This window comes from Monodon monoceros, unplaced genomic scaffold (assembly GCF_005190385.1).
Source record: "Monodon monoceros isolate NGI ecotype Baffin Bay Population unplaced genomic scaffold, NGI_Narwhal_1 Super_Scaffold_22, whole genome shotgun sequence".
In the NCBI taxonomy this organism is placed as follows: domain Eukaryota; kingdom Metazoa; phylum Chordata; class Mammalia; order Artiodactyla; family Monodontidae; genus Monodon; species Monodon monoceros.
The window spans coordinates 362,454-380,816 of NW_021703779.1; the positions used below are offsets into that span (position 1 = coordinate 362,454).

Here is an 18,363-nt window from a genome sequence, read left to right on the forward strand (position 1 = left end):
CTTCCTTTGAATGTCTGATGCACATGTGAATCTCTGGCATACGCTAGGCCCACATGCTCAATAAACACTTGTCAGATGTATAAATAAACTAATGAATTAATCAAAGGGGCTTATGAGCACAGCTGAGGGCTTATTTTTATGTAGGGTTTTACTGGGAATCGGCAAACATTTTCCGGGAAGGCCTAGACGGTGAATATTTGAGGGTTTGCTGTCCGTACAACGTCTGCTGCAGCTACTGCTCTCTGCCCTTGCAGCAGGAAAGCAGCCACAGGCACCATGGAAACGAACGAGCAGGGCTGTGTTTCAAGAAAGCTTCATTTACAAAAACAGATGGTGGGTTGGATTTGGCACCTACCTGGTTGAGACCCTTAAATGTATTGCCTTGCTCAGCCCTAAAACACCTTGAGGTACATATTAGAATTCTTTCCCTCTTGGAGAGGAAGAAATTGACACTCAGAGGGGTTGAGTAACTTGCTCCAAGTGGCAGAGCTGACCTGTCCTCTCCAGAGCCTATACAGAAAGACTCAAGGAATAATCTAGAAAGAAGGAGGTGCTCATCATCTGGAGAAGACTGAGGAATCAAAGATGATCAGCAAACTGCTATTTTTCTTTTTTTTTTAAAAAACATCTTTATTGGAGTATAATTGCTTTACAATGTTGTGTTAGTTTCTGCTGTATAACAAAGTGAGTCAGCTCTACATATACATATATCCCCATATCTCCTCCCTCTTGCGTCTCCCTCCCTCCCACCCTCCCTATCCCACCCCTCTAGGTGGTCACACAGCACCGAGCTGATCTCCCTGTGCTATGCGGCTGCTTCCCACTAGCTATCTACCTTACATTTGTTAGTGTATATATGTCCATGCCTCGCTCTCACTTTGTCACAGCTTACCCTTCCCCCTCCCCGTGTCCTCAAGTCCATTCTCTACGTCTGCGTCTTTATTCCTGTCTTACCTCTAGGTTCTTCATGACGTTTTTTTTTTTTCCTTAGATTCCATATGTATGTGTTAGCACACGGTATTTGTTTTTCTCTTTCTGACTTACTTCACTCTGTATGACAGACTCTAGGTCCATCCACCTCACTACAAATAACTCAATTTCGTTTCTTTTTATGGCTGAGTAATATTCCATTGTATATATGTGCCACATCTTCTTTATCCATTCATCTGTTGATGGACACTTAGGTTGCTTCCATGTCCTGGCTATTGTAAACACTGCTGCAATGAACATTGTGGTACATGACTCTTTTTGAATTACGGTTTTCTCAGGGTATATGGCCAGTAGTGGGATTGCTGGGTCGTATGGTAGTTCTATTTTTAGTTTTTTAAGGAACCTCCATACTGTTCTCCATAGTGGCTGTTATCAATTTACATTCCCACCAACAGTGCAAAAGGGTTCCTTTTTCTCCACACCATCTCCAGCATTTATTGTTTGTAGATTTTTTGATGATGGCCTTTCTGACTGGTGTGCGGTGATACTTCATTGTAATTTTGATTTGCATTTCTCTAATGATTAGTGATATTAAGCATCCTTTTATGTGTTTGTTGGCAGTCTGTATGTCTTCTTTGGAGAAATGTCTATTTAGGTCTTCTGCCCATTTTTGGATTGGGCTGTTTGTTTTATTGATATTGAGCTGCATGAGCTACTTGTATATTTTGGAGGTTAATCCTTTGTCAGTTGTTTCATTTGCAAATATTTTCTCCCATTCTCAAAGTGCTTTATTAAGAACACTTAGGGTCAACAAGAAAGTTTAAAATGAAAGATTTTTTGTTGTTGTTTTGTGTTTTTTTTTTTGATATGTGGATATGTGGAACATTCAAATGATTTGAAGGAAAAAAACATTTCCAACATGATGTAGATTTGGAAAGAGGCTTAGGCTCTTGCCTGGCACAAAATGCTAAGATATCCTGAGCCGTCTGTGCCTGGAAGCCTGGAGGGACTGGGGGTTCAGGGGAAGGCAGTGGCCAGCGTGTACTGAGACCCTGCCCTGCATACTTAGTCTCACCTGATTCTCAACATTCCCCCACATTCACATCAGCGATGACCCTTCATTAACAAGAAAAGGGAAACAGTGCAGACCTCTCTGTGGACCACAGCAACCTGCCTGCGGGAGCATATTAATTTGGATGTGCCAGAGAAAGTGACTGGATTTGACTTTAAAGAGAGTTCCCTCGTGATTCTTTTCTGCCTTTATTTCGGCATCCTATAAAAATTACGAGACATAAAAATAAAAAACATGAAAAGTCTCTTAATCTTAAAGCATAAAAAAGCTAAGCCAAGTTTGGATTTATACATTCAATTGGGTGTAACTTGAGTCTTCTCCCTTGGAACACGGAAATAAACACTGTCTATCTAAGCCAGGGCATGCAATGGTAACAATTCCATAGGGTCTACTTTGACATTGGTTTCTATCTGTTGACTAGAAGGAAGGAAGGGAGGGAAAGAGAAAGAACTTGGCTCTGCTACCCATGGCTCTGTGGCCTCAGGCAAGTTACTTGACGTTTCTGTGCTTCAGTTTCCTCTTTGTAAAATGGATACAATGATTCTTAGACTTCAAAAGGCTTTTATGAAGATTAAACAGAACCTGTAATCCAAGATGTCATTCTTATGAGCCGCAGTTCTCCTGGTCATTACAATCAGTTCATGAGAGGAACTGTGAAATCATAAAATCGTTAGAGCTACAATGGACCTCAGATTCTAACCCCTCTTTTTAAAAATAAGGAAACTGGGGCCAGAACACATTCGTGACTCATAGCATTTATACACAAAGCTGAACTATCTTTACATAGACCAAACCCTTTAGGAGGTTTAAAAAAATGTTTTCAACTCTGTATTGAAACGGCTGTACTTTTAATTCAGTAACATAATATGCTTTGCATGCATAACTTTTTACAGATAGCTTCTCCACACATCTTTCCAGTAAAATGATACGCATTTGAGTGAAAAGACCAGTTGGTGTTTTAGAGTTTCTTGTAGAGCATTCCAGCTTGTTCCTAGACCAAGACGGAGGGATTAAAAATGATCCCTTGGAAAAATCTCATCCAACTGATTATTGCTGTGTGATTATAAGTTTGTACAATCTTTTTGAAGTTGTTTTTCTTCCCCCTCCTCAATATCTATTAAATAAAAAAATGAGTAAACTTTCTGAACAAGCGATTTCACTCCAGAAAATATATCCTACAGAATTTCTTGCACAAGTGCACATAATCCAGTACAAGGATGTTTACTGTAGCATTATCAACTTTCCATAACATTAAAATATCCTTCAGACACCACATTTGAAAATGATGGCTCCTCTCCCATTTTGTTATGCTATCATTGATCTGACTAAGGGCCTTTGCTTGGGTGTTCAGGTTATTTCAAACTTTCTCTTGTTACAGTTGGATACTACAAATATTCTTCTGGGGAATCTTCGTGCAGAACAGCTTCTCTGAAGAGAGAAAGATGGTGAGGAGATGAATATCTTATGCTAGAACACACACCACATCATTCAGAGAATGAAAGAGACAGCACCATTGGTGAGTTAATTAAAACCCACTGCCCACTGCATGGTGTCCTCTGATAACAGAGAGGGTAGCCCCGGGGCATAGAAAGCCACTCCTGACGAAGAAAGGAATAGTCCCAGGACTGGCTGGGAGTTCCTCCAGCTGCTGATCTGCCAGAGGCTGATTCTGTGGTGATTTATGGAGAGAAAAATGTGCCCCCCCCGCTCTGATTTTTAAACTACCCAGGGATAAGCACATATGGAGATTTTACTGTGCAGAAAACCTCCTATGTGCTTTTATCCAGGGTACAGGAGGAGGAAACGGAGAGGGGAGATTGCCTGGTGGTAACTGTCACACAACATCCCAACTGAAGGACTGTAAAGAGGCAAGTGGAAGTGAGGATGACAAATCAAATGAAGCCTCTCTTTCCGCCTTGTAAACCAGTTCATGTTCCTCAGAATTGAATCTGCGAGTCGACCTCAGTAATGGCATTGCTGGGAACTGAACCACGTGTAGCAAAATAAATGTAAAATTCATTTTAGAACAGAGCCATCCATTGTAATCACTGACGTCATAGTGTAAGTTATTTTTAGGGGAAAACCAGAAATAGATGGATCATTTTTACCTACACCGTATCAACTACACCCTCACCGGGCCATTAAGAGCTATGTCAGCCCCAAGAGCCCCACTGGGGGAAACGAATACAGGTTATTCGAAGACCAAAGTGTGTGGAAAAAGTCAAAGTAATTATTGACAATATAGAGTAGGTAGTTAACTCAACTTTATTGAGTCAATTCATTCATTGGAGAGAGAGAGTTTATACTAATATCTCTGTACCAGTTTAGAGGTAAAATAGAGAAAGGCAAAGAAAGAACTTTTAAACTCAATGTCATTCTGTATGTCAGTCTTAAAAATAACAAAATTTTCAACAGAAATTATATGGTACTCCAGTTTTTAGCAGAGAGGAATTACGGTGGGTGGCTTTAAGATAGTGAGTTTCTCATTCCTTTTCTTTTTTTGTTTGGCCGTCATGGAAGTCTGCGTTTGTGGGGCAATTCTGAGTGGATTCGCTCCAAGGATTTGTGTCTGACTTCTCAGCCCAATATTCTTCCAAGTAGCAGAAGCAGAGACGGAGGGGTGACTTTACTGACTGTGAATTAAGCAAAAGCACATTTCTTAAAATGAGATTCCATCGGAAAGAGATTTATTGGAGATGGACTCCAAGCACTGGGTAAGGCATCAGGTGGCATATTTTCATTCTGTTCAAATGAATCTTTGAATTTGAAAGCCTACCTCAAGCCTTATCATCTTGGAAAGCATGTTATGAATGACTTTTTGACCCACCCAGGGAGGCTAGAGGGAGACGAAAATATGAGTGAAAGCTGTCATCCAATGGTCTGAGACGGCTCAGAGAGGACTGAGTTATACAGAAAACGAAGCGTACTTTCTGAGCAAGCAATGCTTCCTTCACTTGACTCTGAGACAGCTACTTCATTTTTCCGTATCTGAGTTTCCTCATTAAAATGGAAGACAAAAATTCCTGCCTGAAGGATGGCTGTGTGTGTGGCCAGTGTCGGCTCCGTGATGGTTGCCCAATAAGGAGGACCTACTTCTTTCTGCTCTATCCCTCTGTGCCTCTTCAGGCCCAGCTCCCAGCAGCCCCCAAATGGCTTTGTTCCTGTCCGTGTAGCCCCGAAAGCTCTCCTCAGTACTGTCAATGGAAAACTTGGGGGGAGCGGCTCAGCGTGAACACACCTCGATGGCTCATCAGATCACTCTGATAAAGGGTCAGAGTGGTGGAAACTGTCCTCCTGATTATTTTGCATAGGAGACAGGTTGGTTAAATAAAAAATGATCCATTCAAGATGCTATATATTTTCTAACACACGACCATGCATACAGCCGTTTGTCAGACTCTGTGGAATATGTACCAAAGTGAAATATGGTGGAAACCAGACCAAAAAAAACAGAATTATGTGGTAACAATGGGATATAATTTGGGCCCCAAAATGGAAGGAGAAAGATGGTGGACTGATGGCAGACAACGGCATTTACTCTTTCCTGGTGTTTTAACATAACACTGTAAGGATTCACCCAACCAGTTCTCTTTATTTTAAATCCCATAAAAGACACTAATGTTATTAATACTGTAATAATAATGATAATAGCTAAATGCATTCAGTCCTCCCTGTGTGCCAGGCAACATCCTAGATGCTGTGCCTGCATGACCTCGTTAACGCTCTCTCGACAACACTTTGAGACTGCCCTTATCATTCCCATTCTAGAGATGAGGAAACTGAGCCTCGGAGAAATAAACTCACTTAACTCCGCACAGCCAGGAAGCAGGATCGCGGCCACTGGGACCCAAATCTGATGCCAAATCCAGCTCTCTTTTCCCTGTACCACATCACACGAGAGAAAGGAGATGCACAGGGTTTTGGAACTGATAGGTGTTTGCCATTGAGTCCAACTTTCTCTCTCTAAAGGGATGGGAGGAAATAATATTTCTGATTATATCGTGAGTGTGCCCCTCCTACCATCTCGTTGTGGTTTCTTCTTTATGTCTTTAGTGGTAGATGTTTTTTGGTAGGTTCCAGTCTTTTTTTGTCAATGGTTGTTCAGCAGTTACCTGTGATTTTGTTTTATCAATGGTTTTTCAGCAGTTAGTTGTGCTCGTGAGAAGAGATGAGCTCAAGGTCCTTCTATTCTGCCATCTTGCTTGGATGAGGAAATAATATTTCTGAGCTGATGGGAAGTGGGACCTGACTTAGCTGGTGAAAGGCTATGAATGGCGGTGGAGAGCCATTCCAAGAAGGCCTGGCTGTGGTTTTCCCCCTTGACACTGGTGACAACGGCAGAACAATAGTCCCAAGGTATCTGGAATCTGTCAAAGACCAGTCAATATAAATGATGTGACAAGAGTGATATTTAATTCTACCATGAGCGTGCATCAGAGAGAAGGCCCCGAAGGTTTAAATTCCAGTCTGTGAAAGGCAAGTATAATGTGCAATTAATTGAGGCAATAGAGGGAACTTTCCCTCAACAAATGGACCTCTTATGTCTTCAGCATGAACTTCCTCCAGAAGTAATTGAGACATGGGAAGATGCTGTGCTAGTTGCCCCTGGCTGGGCCCTGCACCCCATCACACCAGAGGAGGATCCTGCCTTCCTTACATTTCCGAGACAAGATGCCCAAAGGTGAAACTGTCCTACATTTCCCTGCCAAAAGAACTCGGTAGCCACGTTCCCTGGAGTCTACAGAGGACGCAACATGGTATAGTTTGCTGGCCTCCAAAGCCTGCCCCCAATTCTGCAAGCCTCCAAACCTGAGGTTAAAGGGAACAAAGCAGGTCTGTTCTCTTTTTGCCTTTTCTTACTTCCTAATCCACTGAATCCCAGCGTGAAAAACGAGCCTACGGTTTCCTTTCCAGTGTTGTCAGTGGGCAGAACGCTAAGGCTTTGTGACGGAGCCAAAGTCTGGGGGAAGAGTCCAGAATGCCACCTGCTGTGATGAAAAGAGCCAGAGGTCACAATAGTCAGGGGCCACTCGAGATTGGTGCACTTTGCAGGGAGGGGAAAAGAGCCCACCGCTTACAGACGTTTGCAATGGAAGAGAATAAGCCACCGCATCGCTGAATCAATGCAAGTGTCAAGAAGGACTTCTCATAAAGATTCTCAACATTTTCAAGGATCTGAACTTTGAAAGATATCCTTGGGAATACAAGGCTTACATCTGATGCCTGCCCTGGAGCACTTAGATTCCAAAAGAGAAATAAGAAACCAAATCCTGAAGTTTACAGAGTAAAGAAGCTAGCAGGGCAGACTTCGATTGCGAGGAGAGTGGTCCCCTCAGTATTTTGTACGGCCCGCTGTTAAGGGAGTTGAAAACCTGGGATTTTGTCCATAGGCCGTATCTTCCAAGTATGGAGGTAGAAATTGCCAACCATGCAACTTTTTTGGTCCAGATTTTTTTTTAATTTAACATCTTTATTGGAGTATAATGGCTTTACAATGTTGTATTAGTTTCTGCTGTATAACAAAGTGAATCAGCTATATGTATACATATATCCCCATATCCCCTCCCTCTTGCGTCTCCCTCCCACCCTCCCTATCCCACCCCTCTAGTCGGTCACAAAGCACCGAGCTGATCTCCCTGTGCTATGCGGCTGCTTCCCACTAGCTATCTATTTTACATTTGGTAGTGTATATATGTCCATGCCACTCTCTCACTTTGTCCCAGCTTACCCTTCCCCCTCCCCGTGTCCTCAACTCCATTCTCTACGTCTGCGTCTTTATTCCTGTCCTGCCCTTAGGTTCTTCAGAACCTTTTTTCTTTTTTTTTTTTTTTTTTGCGATACGCGGGCCTCTCACTGTTGTGGCCTCTCCCTTTGCGGAGCACAGGCTCTGGGCGTGCAGGCTCAGCGGCCATGGCTCACGGGCCCAGCCGCTCCACGGCATGTGGGATCTTCCCGGACCAGGGCACGAATCCGTGTCCCCTGCATCGGCAGGCAGACTCTCAACCAATGTGCCACCAGGGAAGCCCTGTCAAAAGCTTTTTCTGCATCTATTGAGATGATCATATGGTTTTTATCCTTCAATTTGTTAATTTGGTGTATCACATTGATTGATTTGCATCTATTGAAGAATCCTTGCATTCCTGGGATAAACCCCACTTGATCATGGTGTACGATCCTTTTAATGTGCTGTTGGATTCTGTTTGCTAGTATTTTGTTGAGGATTTTTGCATCTATGTTCATCAGTGATATTGGCCTGTAGTTTTCTTGTGACGTCTTTGTCTGGTTTTGGTATCAGGGTGATGGTGGCCTTGTAGAATGAGTTTGGGAGGGTTCCTCCCTCTGCTATATTTTGGAAGAGTTTGAGAAGGAGAGGTGTAAGCTCTTCTCTAAATGTTTGACAGAATTCGCCTGTGAAGCCATCTGGTCCTGGGCTTTTGTTTGTTGGAAGATTTTTCATCACAGTCTCAATTTCAGTGCTTGTGACTGGTCTGTTTATATCTTCTATTTCTTCCTGGTTCAGTCTCAGAAGGTTGCGTTTTTCTACGAATTTGTCCATTTCTTCCAGGTTGTCCATTTTATTGGCATAGAGTTGCTTGTAGTAATCTCTCATGATCCTTTGTATTTCTGCAGTGTCAGTTGTTACTTCTCCTTTTTCATTTCTAATTCTATTGATTTGAGTCTTCTCCTTTTTTTTCTTGATGAGTCTGGCTAATGGTTTATCAATTTTGTTTATCTTCTCAAAGAACCAGCTTTTAGTTTTATTTATCTTTGCGATCATTTCCTTCACTTGTTTTTCATTTATTTCTGATCTGATCTTTATGATTTCTTTCCTTCTGCTAACTTTGGGGATTTTTTGTTCTTCTTTCTCTAATTGCTTTAGGTGTAGGTTAGGTTGTTTATTTGAGATGTTCCTTGTTTCTTGAGGTAGGATTGTATTGCTATGAACTTCCCTCAGAACTGCTTTTGCTGCATTCCATAGGTTTTGGGTTGTCGTGTTTTCACTGCCATTTGTTTCTAGGTATTTTTTGATTTCCTCTTTGATTTCTTCAGTGATCTCTTGGTTATTTAGTAATGTATTGTTTAGCCTCCATGTATTTGTATTTTTTACAGCTTTTTTTTTTTCTGTAATTGATACCTAGTCTCATAGCGCTGTGGTCAGAAAAGACAGTTGATATGATTTCAATTTTCTTAAATTTACCAAGGCTTGATTTGTGACCCAAGATATGATCTATCCTGGAGAATGTTCCATGAGCACTTGAGAAGAATGTGTATTCTGCTGTTTTTGGATGGAATGTCCTATAAATATCAGTTAAGTCCATCTTGTTTAATGTATCATTTAAAGCTTGTGTTTCCTTATTTATTTTCATTTTGGATGATCTGTCCATTGGTGAAAGTGGGGTGTTAACGTCCCCTACTATGATTGTGTTACTGTCAATTTCCCCTTTATGACTGTTAGCATTTGCCTTATGTATTGAGGTGCTCCTATGTTGGGTGCATACATATTTACAAGTATTATATTTTCTTCTTGGATTGATCCCTTGATCATTATGTAGTGTCCTTCTTTGTCTCTTCTAATAGTCTTTATTTTAAAGTCGATTTTATCCGATATGAGAATTGCTACTCCAGCTTTCTTTTGATTTCCATTTGCATGGAATATCTTTTTCCATCCCCTCACTTTCAGTCTGTATGTGTCCCTAGGTCTGAAGTGGGTCTGTTGAAGATGGCATAAATACGGGTCTTGTTTTTGTATCCATTCAGCGAGCCTGTGTCTTTTGGTTGGAGCATTTAATCCATTCACGTGTAAGGTAGTTATCAATATGTATGTTCCTATTACCATTTTCTTAGTTGTTCTGGGTTTGTTATTGTAGGTCTTTTCTTTGTCTTGTGTTTCCTGACTAGAGAAGTTCCTTTAGCATTTGCTGTAAAGCTGGTTTGGTGGTGCTGAATTCTCTTAGCTTTTGCTTGTCTGTAAAGGTTTTAATTTCTCCATCGAATCTGAATGAGATCCTTGCTGGATAGCTATCTTGGTTGTAGGTTTTTCCCTTTCATCGCTTTAAGTATGTCCTGCCACTCCCTTCTGGCTTGCAGAGTTTCTGCTGAGAGATCAGCTGTAAATCTTATGGGGATTCCCTTGTATGTTATTTGTTGCTTTTCCCTTGTGCTTTTGGTATTTTTTCTTTGTATTTAATTTTTGATAGTTTGATTAATACGTGTCTTGGAATGTTTCTCCTTGGATTTATCCTGTACGGGACTCTCTGCACTTCCTGGACTTGATTGACTATTTCCTTTCCCACATTAGGGAAGTTTTCAACTATAATCTCTTCAAATCTTTTCTCAGTCCCTTTGTTTTTCTCTTCTTCTTCTGAGACCCCTATAATTCGAAGGTTGGTGTGTTTAATGTTGTCCCAGAGGTCTCTGAGACTGTCCTCAATTCTTCTTTTTTCTTTAAAAAGACTATCCTCTTTTCATTCTTTTTTCTTTAAAAAGACTGTCCTCTTTTCATTCTTTTTTCTTTATTCTGCTCTGCAGTAGTTATTTCCACTATTTTATCTCCCAGGTCATTTATCCGTTCTTCTGCCTCAGTTATTCTGCTATTGATTCCTTCTAGAGAATTTTTAATTTCATTTATTGTTCTGTTCATCATTGTTTGTTTGCTCTTTGGTTCTTCTAGGTCCTTGTTAAACATTTCTTGTATTTTCTCCATTCTATTTCCAAGATTTTGGATCATCTTTACTATCATTACTCTGAATTCTTTTTCAGGCGGACTGCCTATTTCCTCTGCATTTGTTTGGTCTGGTGGGTTTTTACTTTGCTCCTTCATCTGCTGTGTATTTCTCTGTTCTCTCATTTTGGTTAACTTACTGTGTTTGGGGTCTCCTTTTCGCAGGCTGTAGGTTTGTAGTTCCTGTTGCTTTTGGTGTCGGCCCCCAGTGGGTGAGGTTGGTTCAGTGGGTTGTGTAGCCTTCCTGGTGGAGGGGACTGGTGCCTGTGTTCTAGTGGATAAGGCTGGATCTGGTCTTTCTGGTGGGCAGGACTGTGTCCAGTGGTGTGTTTTGGGGTGTCTGTGAACTTAGTATGACTTTAGGCAGCCTCTCTGCTAATGGGTGGGGTTGTGCTCCTCTCTTACTAGTTGTTTGGCATGGAGTGTCCAGCACTGGAGCTTGCTGGTCGTTAAGTGGAGCTGGGTGTTCGCATTGAGACGGACATCTCTGCGAGAGCTTTCGCCATTTGATATTACGTGGAGCCGTGAGGTCTCTGGTGGACCAGTGTCCTGAACTTGGCTCTCCCACCTCAGAGGCACAGGCCTGACACCCGGCTGGAGCACCAAGACCCTGTCAGCCCCACGGCTCCTGTTGCGAGAGGATCCACATTTCATCTGGAAAGGACATAAATCTGGCCATCTCACTTCAGGTCTAGCCCATCCACCTTTTTTCCCTTTGTGCTTAGTCTGTTTCACTTGCTCATAGCAGGCCCCGTGCACAGGCCTTGCCCCCAGCCCTTCAGACCAGAGTTCCTCGTGAAACGGCTGAGCTGACACCTCAGCTTGGGATGTGCACTGAAGCTCGGTGGTCTAGATTTTTAAATGTATAACGTGAGCAAGACATCTGAAGTCCCTTCAAATAATTTTGTTTAAAAAGCCTTTTGACTTTTAGTTGTGTCAGCTCAAAGGAGGGAGAGTTCAAAGGGAAAGAGAGGAACTCTCAGTAGAATTGATGGGCAGAGGTATGGATATGAGGGGGGAAAATGTCTGAGTTCAGGAAAGCAGATGGGCCAGTCCTGGAGACCAGGGTGGCTGGTGCAGAAGCTTTCTGAAGGATGATCGCGGGGAAGCAGACTGGAAAAGATGCTGGGCGGAGAGTGTGCAGAGCCTTGAACACGGATACAAATGGTACTGTGTGTCATGGTGATGTGCACCGCTTCCAAGGCTTCCAGTGCTTTCCTTCCCTGTAGTAACTTACTGTTTTCGTACCTTTTATTCTGCCATCGTGAATATATATCCATATTGTCTAAGCAAAATAGTTACCACTGGTTAAGCAGTTTATAGCACCAGGCACCGTTCTACTGGCCTCATATACTGCCTTCCTTAATTTTCACAATGACCACGTGGGCATACATTGTACTACTCCTCTCATTCAAGATGAGAAAACTGAGGCACAGAGATGTGAATTAATTTAGTCAAGGTCACACAGCTAGTAAGTGGTCCAACCCGAATTTGACACCACGCTGTGTGATGACAGAGCCCCACCTCTATCCTCTAACCTGAAAGATCCTTTTGCTGAAAAAAATCTAAATTTTGGAGTATTCATCCAATGAGATATCCAGGAAGTCTCTCTGGTTTGTCACTGCATTTTGCATGTGCAAACCTAACCACAGTACCCCTCATCCTCAGAAGGATACAATACAGGCAGGTGAAAATGTCTCCCATCAGGCTTGAAATGTTGTTTCCCAATTCCTTGGCTGACCTGCCAAGCAAATCTGCAAAAACGATTTTCATGGCGTTTGCGACAGAGTTATATGATAAGAAAGACATAAACTTAATTCCTTCTTTCACGGACCACACTGGCTTTTGTAGCTCCTGGCTGTGTAGTGACAACTCATAACATGCCACAGGGCCGCCCCGCTGGGTGCTTATCCCTTTCAGCCCTTTGAATCCCCAGACAAGCAAAGAGCATTCGTAAGAACACAGGAGATGCTGCATATTCGATCACGGTATATATAAAAAATATTTCTGCAATTAAAATAAAAGCTTGATCGTGTCTGCAAGAGCCAGTGCAAGTGTCCCGTTCTTTTCCCTACATCTGTGTCACTGCACTGTAGAGGTCATTCACTTGTGTAACGTGGAGGAACCAAGAGTGCTGCTTCCACATTGTCCCACAAGGTACTGCAGCCTCCCAGCTGTTATGAAACAGCGTTAGCGTCACAACAGGAAGTACAGTCCATGGCCAGTAAATAAAGCCCTTCCTTCCCTTTTAGCAGGCCTCAGAACTTCCTCATCCTCAGTCCCAAATCCTTTTATAGATGTTGACTTAGGAGTTTAGATTTTCCTCTCCCTTTCTGAGCTCCTTTAGGGGTCCAACAGTATGAATCAGGCTTCTGTCATTTACCCCTCCCTCCTTTTAGGTTATAAGTAAGCAAAGGGACAAGCAATATTATCTGCATTGTTCCCACGGAAAGCTTGACATCATAGAGAAAAAGCCCACTTGACCGTACCCATCTTTCTTCTGTAAATATTTTGAGTAGGACTTTATCAACATCACCTTGCCCTTGAGTTGGAATTTCCCTTTTAATTTACCCCTGGCACTCCCTGTTCAAAATCAAGCCAGGGAAGCTGAACCAGGCTTCCCTGTATTTTGTATATAAATCTCTGCAAACATAATAGAAAGTGTAAAAAGAGCTCTGTAAATAGCTGTTCAAGCTCACAATTCATGCCAGGCAAACAGGGGAAAAATACTAATGTGTCGGTGATTATACACGAGAAGAAGGAAAGAGGTTCCTGAAAAAGCGTTCAGCTAATAAACATTTCTTTCCTATATCCAAGAATGTGCCATTGTTCCAGCATTTCTATATAGGTGCATTCGATTTCTATCGCTGCTGTAACAGATGACCACAAACTTAGTGGCTTAAAATAACACAAATTTTTCATCACACAGTTCTATAGATCAGAAGTCTGGCAGGGATCTCACTGGGCTAAGATCAAGGTGCTGGCCACGTTATGCTACATTCTGGAGGCTCTCCGTGAGAACCCACTTCCTTGCCTCTTCCACCTTCTAAAGCTGCCTGCGTTCCTTCGCTCACGACCCCCTTCCTCCGTCTTCAAAGCTGACCCTGCCAGGCCAAGTCCTTTTCATGCTGCCACCTCTCTGGTTCTCTCTTCCATAGTCACATCTTCCTTCTTCACTTTTGAGGACCCTTGTGATTACATCAGGCACCCCCAAGCACTCCAGGATCATCAGGTCATTTTTAAGTTCATCTGATTAGCAATCTTAATTCCACCTGCAGCCTAAATTCCCCTTTGCCTTGTCACGTAACATGTTCACAGGTTCCAGGGTTTAGAACATGGACATCTTTGCAGAGCCATCACTTTCTCTACCACAACAGGCAATATATATTGTTTTATATGTTTTTTTCTTAGTAGCATAACGTTAGTTCTCTTTTCACTGAGCCAAGACCCCCATATTTCTAGGAATTCAAAAGCAGGAAAAGTGTTCTTTTAAGATACATGAAGTAGTGAAAACAATAGCCGCTCGATTACTCATTGTATCAGGTAATAATACAGTTACTGCACATTCGTCTGCTTTCTGAATTCTTACTAGAGCCCCGTAAAATAGACAGTGCACATGAGAATGCTCTCATGTATGGCTGAAAAAAGTCTGAGCTTCAGAAAGATTCAGGTTCACTCAGCTAGTGAAGTCACACTGGCTTCCAATCAGCCGTGAAAGGCACACTTTACCCCGCCTCCTCAGCCTCCAGGGCCTCACCCAGGGAGGCCTGCCCTACCCCCCGACCTCCACTCTGGAGCCTCGCCTTTCTCTCCTCTTTAAGTTAAGCCCACCTGCCTAGTGAGTCCTGGTGCTAAACAGCTGGAATGCTGACAGCCCTCCCAGTCCTGCCTGGCCCTCGGCAACAGCCCTACCCCACTCCCACCTCTACTACTAAAGTCTGGAGTTGCTCGTGGCCTGTGCACGTTGAGAATTTTTGTGGAAGACCTGACTACCAGAGCGTTGATGCTACATCTTGGCCTCTCCACATCAAGAAAGCAAATTCTCATGAGAGAACAGAAGTTAAGCTTTGAATATGGAAAGCAGAACTTGGGAACACTTTGGTTGAACCCGACCTGAAATCCCGCAGGTTTTCAACACTGCAATTTCTTCTGACATCAGTGGACACCCTGCTTTTGGAGACAGAGCACTGCTTTCAACAGTGTCGGGTCTCTCTCCCTGAGACACCCGAGGATCATCTCTGGGGACCAAACTGAGGCCGTGTGTCAGTCAGCCGCCCCGCTTCCCTGCAGTCATTTGGTTTCAATGGAGGAAGTGGGTCCTCGCCCCACTAGTCAAGCCTCTGCCTGGATAAGAGTCAGCACTGCTAGTGTGAGAGAAGAGGGGAGATGATTCCCACCAACAAAACGAATAACCAACACTGAAACTGAATGATTTTCTATCTGGGCGCTGACATGGTACAGGTTTTGGGGTGTTTTCTTGTGCTTTCAGCCTGGGGATAAAGGCACTTTTTTTGTGAGTTCTTTGCTATAAAATCAAATAGTTCAACCAGCTACCATGTAGCTAAAGAAAAGAAAGATTGGTGGAGTTTCTTCCTAATGAGCCCTGCTTGAAATCATACACACACACACACACACACACACACACACACACACACACACATTCTCCCAGTATTAGGGTACTTCGTTTCATTGTTTTTGGAGACCAGGACATTGGCAATATAGATGCTTAGAACGGGGCAATGATTAGCTCAGCACCCCGCAGTATTTTCTTTTTCCTACTGAAGTCAAATTGGGCAGAGCCCTGTTTATCACCTTCCCAGACCCCCCTCCCAGCCCACTCGCTAGCTAGGCATGACTTCTGACGTTCCCGGGCGCATAGTACATTTATCCTCACCGATACCTCTGCTCTGCAACCCAGAGGCTCTGTTTGCAAAGCACACTGGTTGTGAGCATCCCATGGTGGTATGTGAACATCAGCCTCGACAGCCAGACAGCCACTGCCTGAGGACATTTCATCTCTGCCTCTCAGAATCCAGCCAGGGTCCTGCACAGAACGGGTGCTCAGGGAGGCTGGTGAAAGATCAGCTACATTTGTGCAAGTGGAGGTTTGCTAGAAAAAAGCTACCAAATGCAATATTATACCCTGGATTGACTTCTGGGATAGAAAAAGCACATTAATGGGAAAGCTGATGAAACCCACATAAAGTCTGGTGTTTAGTTAATAGCATTGCCCCAATATCAGTTTGTTTTGACAAACAGTTGGAAATGTCAAATGTTAACATTAGGGGAAGCTGGATGAGGGGTATATGGGAACTCTCTGTACTATCTTTGCAACTTTTCTGCAAATTTAATCCCAGAGCAAAAAGTTTACTCAAACAAAAACAAGTATGCTCACTGGCTTTAAGGGCATGGCGACATTGTAAGATCAGTGGTACAATAAGAAAAATGGACTGAACTTTTCCCGGCCCCTCCCTGCTTCACCCCCCTCCTGGGGCCTGGCTCACTGGGTAGAGGTATAGAATGGCCCTATCAGTGGGTGTCCGCTCAATATGCCACATCTGGAAATGTGGACAATTCAAAGTACAAAAGATTTAGCCATTCAAAGTGATGGTGAGAAGGGCCATTGGAACTAAAAGGGTTTTTTTTCCTTGGACTTCCCAGAATCTCCCTCTAGAAACAGTTGGCATTTGCGAAGCCGAGATCACAGTCTCACGCAGAAAAGCCAGGCCTGAGATAGCTGGGTTGCCTCACAGCCTCATCCTTGAGACACTGCAATGGACCGAGATTTGGTGACAGAGAAAAGGGCGTTTGCCTTCACTATTCCCTTCCCCAAGGCTGGGAGGCTGTCACAGACTGGACCTGATATTGACCAGGAAACTAGCCTTTGTTTCCCTGGGTGGCTTATCCAGCTGGTAGAAAACATTCTAGTAACTGATAAGAGAAGTGCACCTCTACTTGCCACCCCTTTAGCTCAACTTCAAACAAAAGAGACCAGTGAAAATTCCCAGAATGAAGTCCAACCTTCCGGGCCATTTCCTGGGGACTCAGAGCATTCCATTTGTCCTTCCTGAGAGTGTCATGGAGAGTCCAACTGTCCTCTGGGGAACGATCATCATCCCAGCGAAACCAGTCTTAACTATAGAAGGAGTAAGGTAGCCTCTGAGATTTTGGCAAACGCCGAGAAATCCAAAGTCAGCTGTCTGTCACCCACTCGTCACCCCATCCTCACAACCTCCGCCAGATCTTACTGAACACAGACTAAATGGCCCAAAGTCTCAGACTGAGATGACGCCCCACGAAGCTGTGAAACCCTAGGCGCGCCAGAACTGCTTTTGCCTCCCCAAGAATAATGGGAACTGTTTAGCCTTTGCCCACTTAGAGATGTGAATTCAATTTTTTCTTATCATGACTGTTACACCATTTTCCTCTGAGAAGCAACTGAGCTCGCAATTGGGGGCTTAGTTCTCCCTAGCTCAGCCAGGTCACGGTGGGGGGACGGGGGCTGGCCTTTCCCTCCTGAGCTGCCCTCTGGGGCCCCAGAACACGCGTTCATACGCACAGGGCCAGCCCAGGTGGTGGACAAAAGACTTGCCATGGCGGGTAGCAAGTAGGTGCAAATGTAAAGAGCCACAGAAGGCGGGTTTTGCAAGAATTCTGCTCTCGCACTATTGACGGTAGCCAGGACACAGAAGCAACCTAAGCGTCCACCGACAGATGAATAGATAAAGAAGATGTGGCACATATATACAATGGAATATTACTCAGCCATAAAAAGGAACGAAATTGAGTTATTTGTAGTGAGGTGGACGGACCTAGAGCCTGTCATACAGAGTGAAATAAGTCAGAAAGAGAAAAACAAATACCATATGGAAGAACACATATATATGGAATCTAAAAAAAAAAAAAAACGTTCCAATGAGCCTAGAAGCAGGACAGGAATAAAGACGCAGACGTAGAGAATGGACTTGAGGACGCGGGGAGGGGGAAGGGTAAGCTGTGACAAAGTGAGACAGCAGCATGGACATATATACACTACCAAACGTAAAATAGATAGCTAGTGGGAAGCAGCCGCATAGCACAGGGAGATCAGCTCGGTGCTTTGTGACCACCTAGAGGGGTGGGATAGGGAGGGTGGGAGGGAGACACAAGCGGGAGGAGATATGGGGATATATGTATATGTAGAGCTGATTCACTTTGATGTACAGCAGAAACTAACACAACATTATAAAGCAATTATACTCCAATAAAGATGTTTAAAAAAATTTTTTTTAATTAAAAAAATAAAGAATCCTGCTCTCTACAGACTGTTTCTGCCACCTTTCCCAAATCAAGTCCCGGTTCACGCTTGCGCCTTCCTTCAGGATGGCTCAATCAAAGGATCTTAACAGTGGATAGCGGCAGCCCCTCACAGAGGAAAAGCTCCAGCATGGGGCAGGCTTTTTCCTATTATTATTTCCCAGCCAAGGATGCAAGCTTTCATTTGCAGACGCGGACCGCGTCACCCTTGCACCCGAGATTAGCACGCAAGAGTCTCAGCTTGCAGTCTGGCGGGGAGACGCTTCCTATATTATTTATGCAACGGTAACCCTTACTCACTTCTCCCCTCCCCGAGTTTCAGACACATGCACCCCTTTTTCTC

The 18,363-nt window shown here is 43.5% G+C and overlaps 1 long non-coding RNA gene across 1 annotated transcript in view; it reads right to left on the minus strand.

The window, feature by feature from the left end:
- Positions 1-4,257: 4,257 nt before the first annotated feature.
- The window catches only part of LOC114905632, a 38,498-nt gene continuing 24,392 nt past the window's right edge, over positions 4,258-18,363 (minus strand). The window contains exon 4 of the long non-coding RNA XR_003796307.1: positions 4,258-4,635. This is a non-coding gene — a long non-coding RNA (uncharacterized LOC114905632). The remainder of the gene's footprint in view (positions 4,636-18,363) is intronic.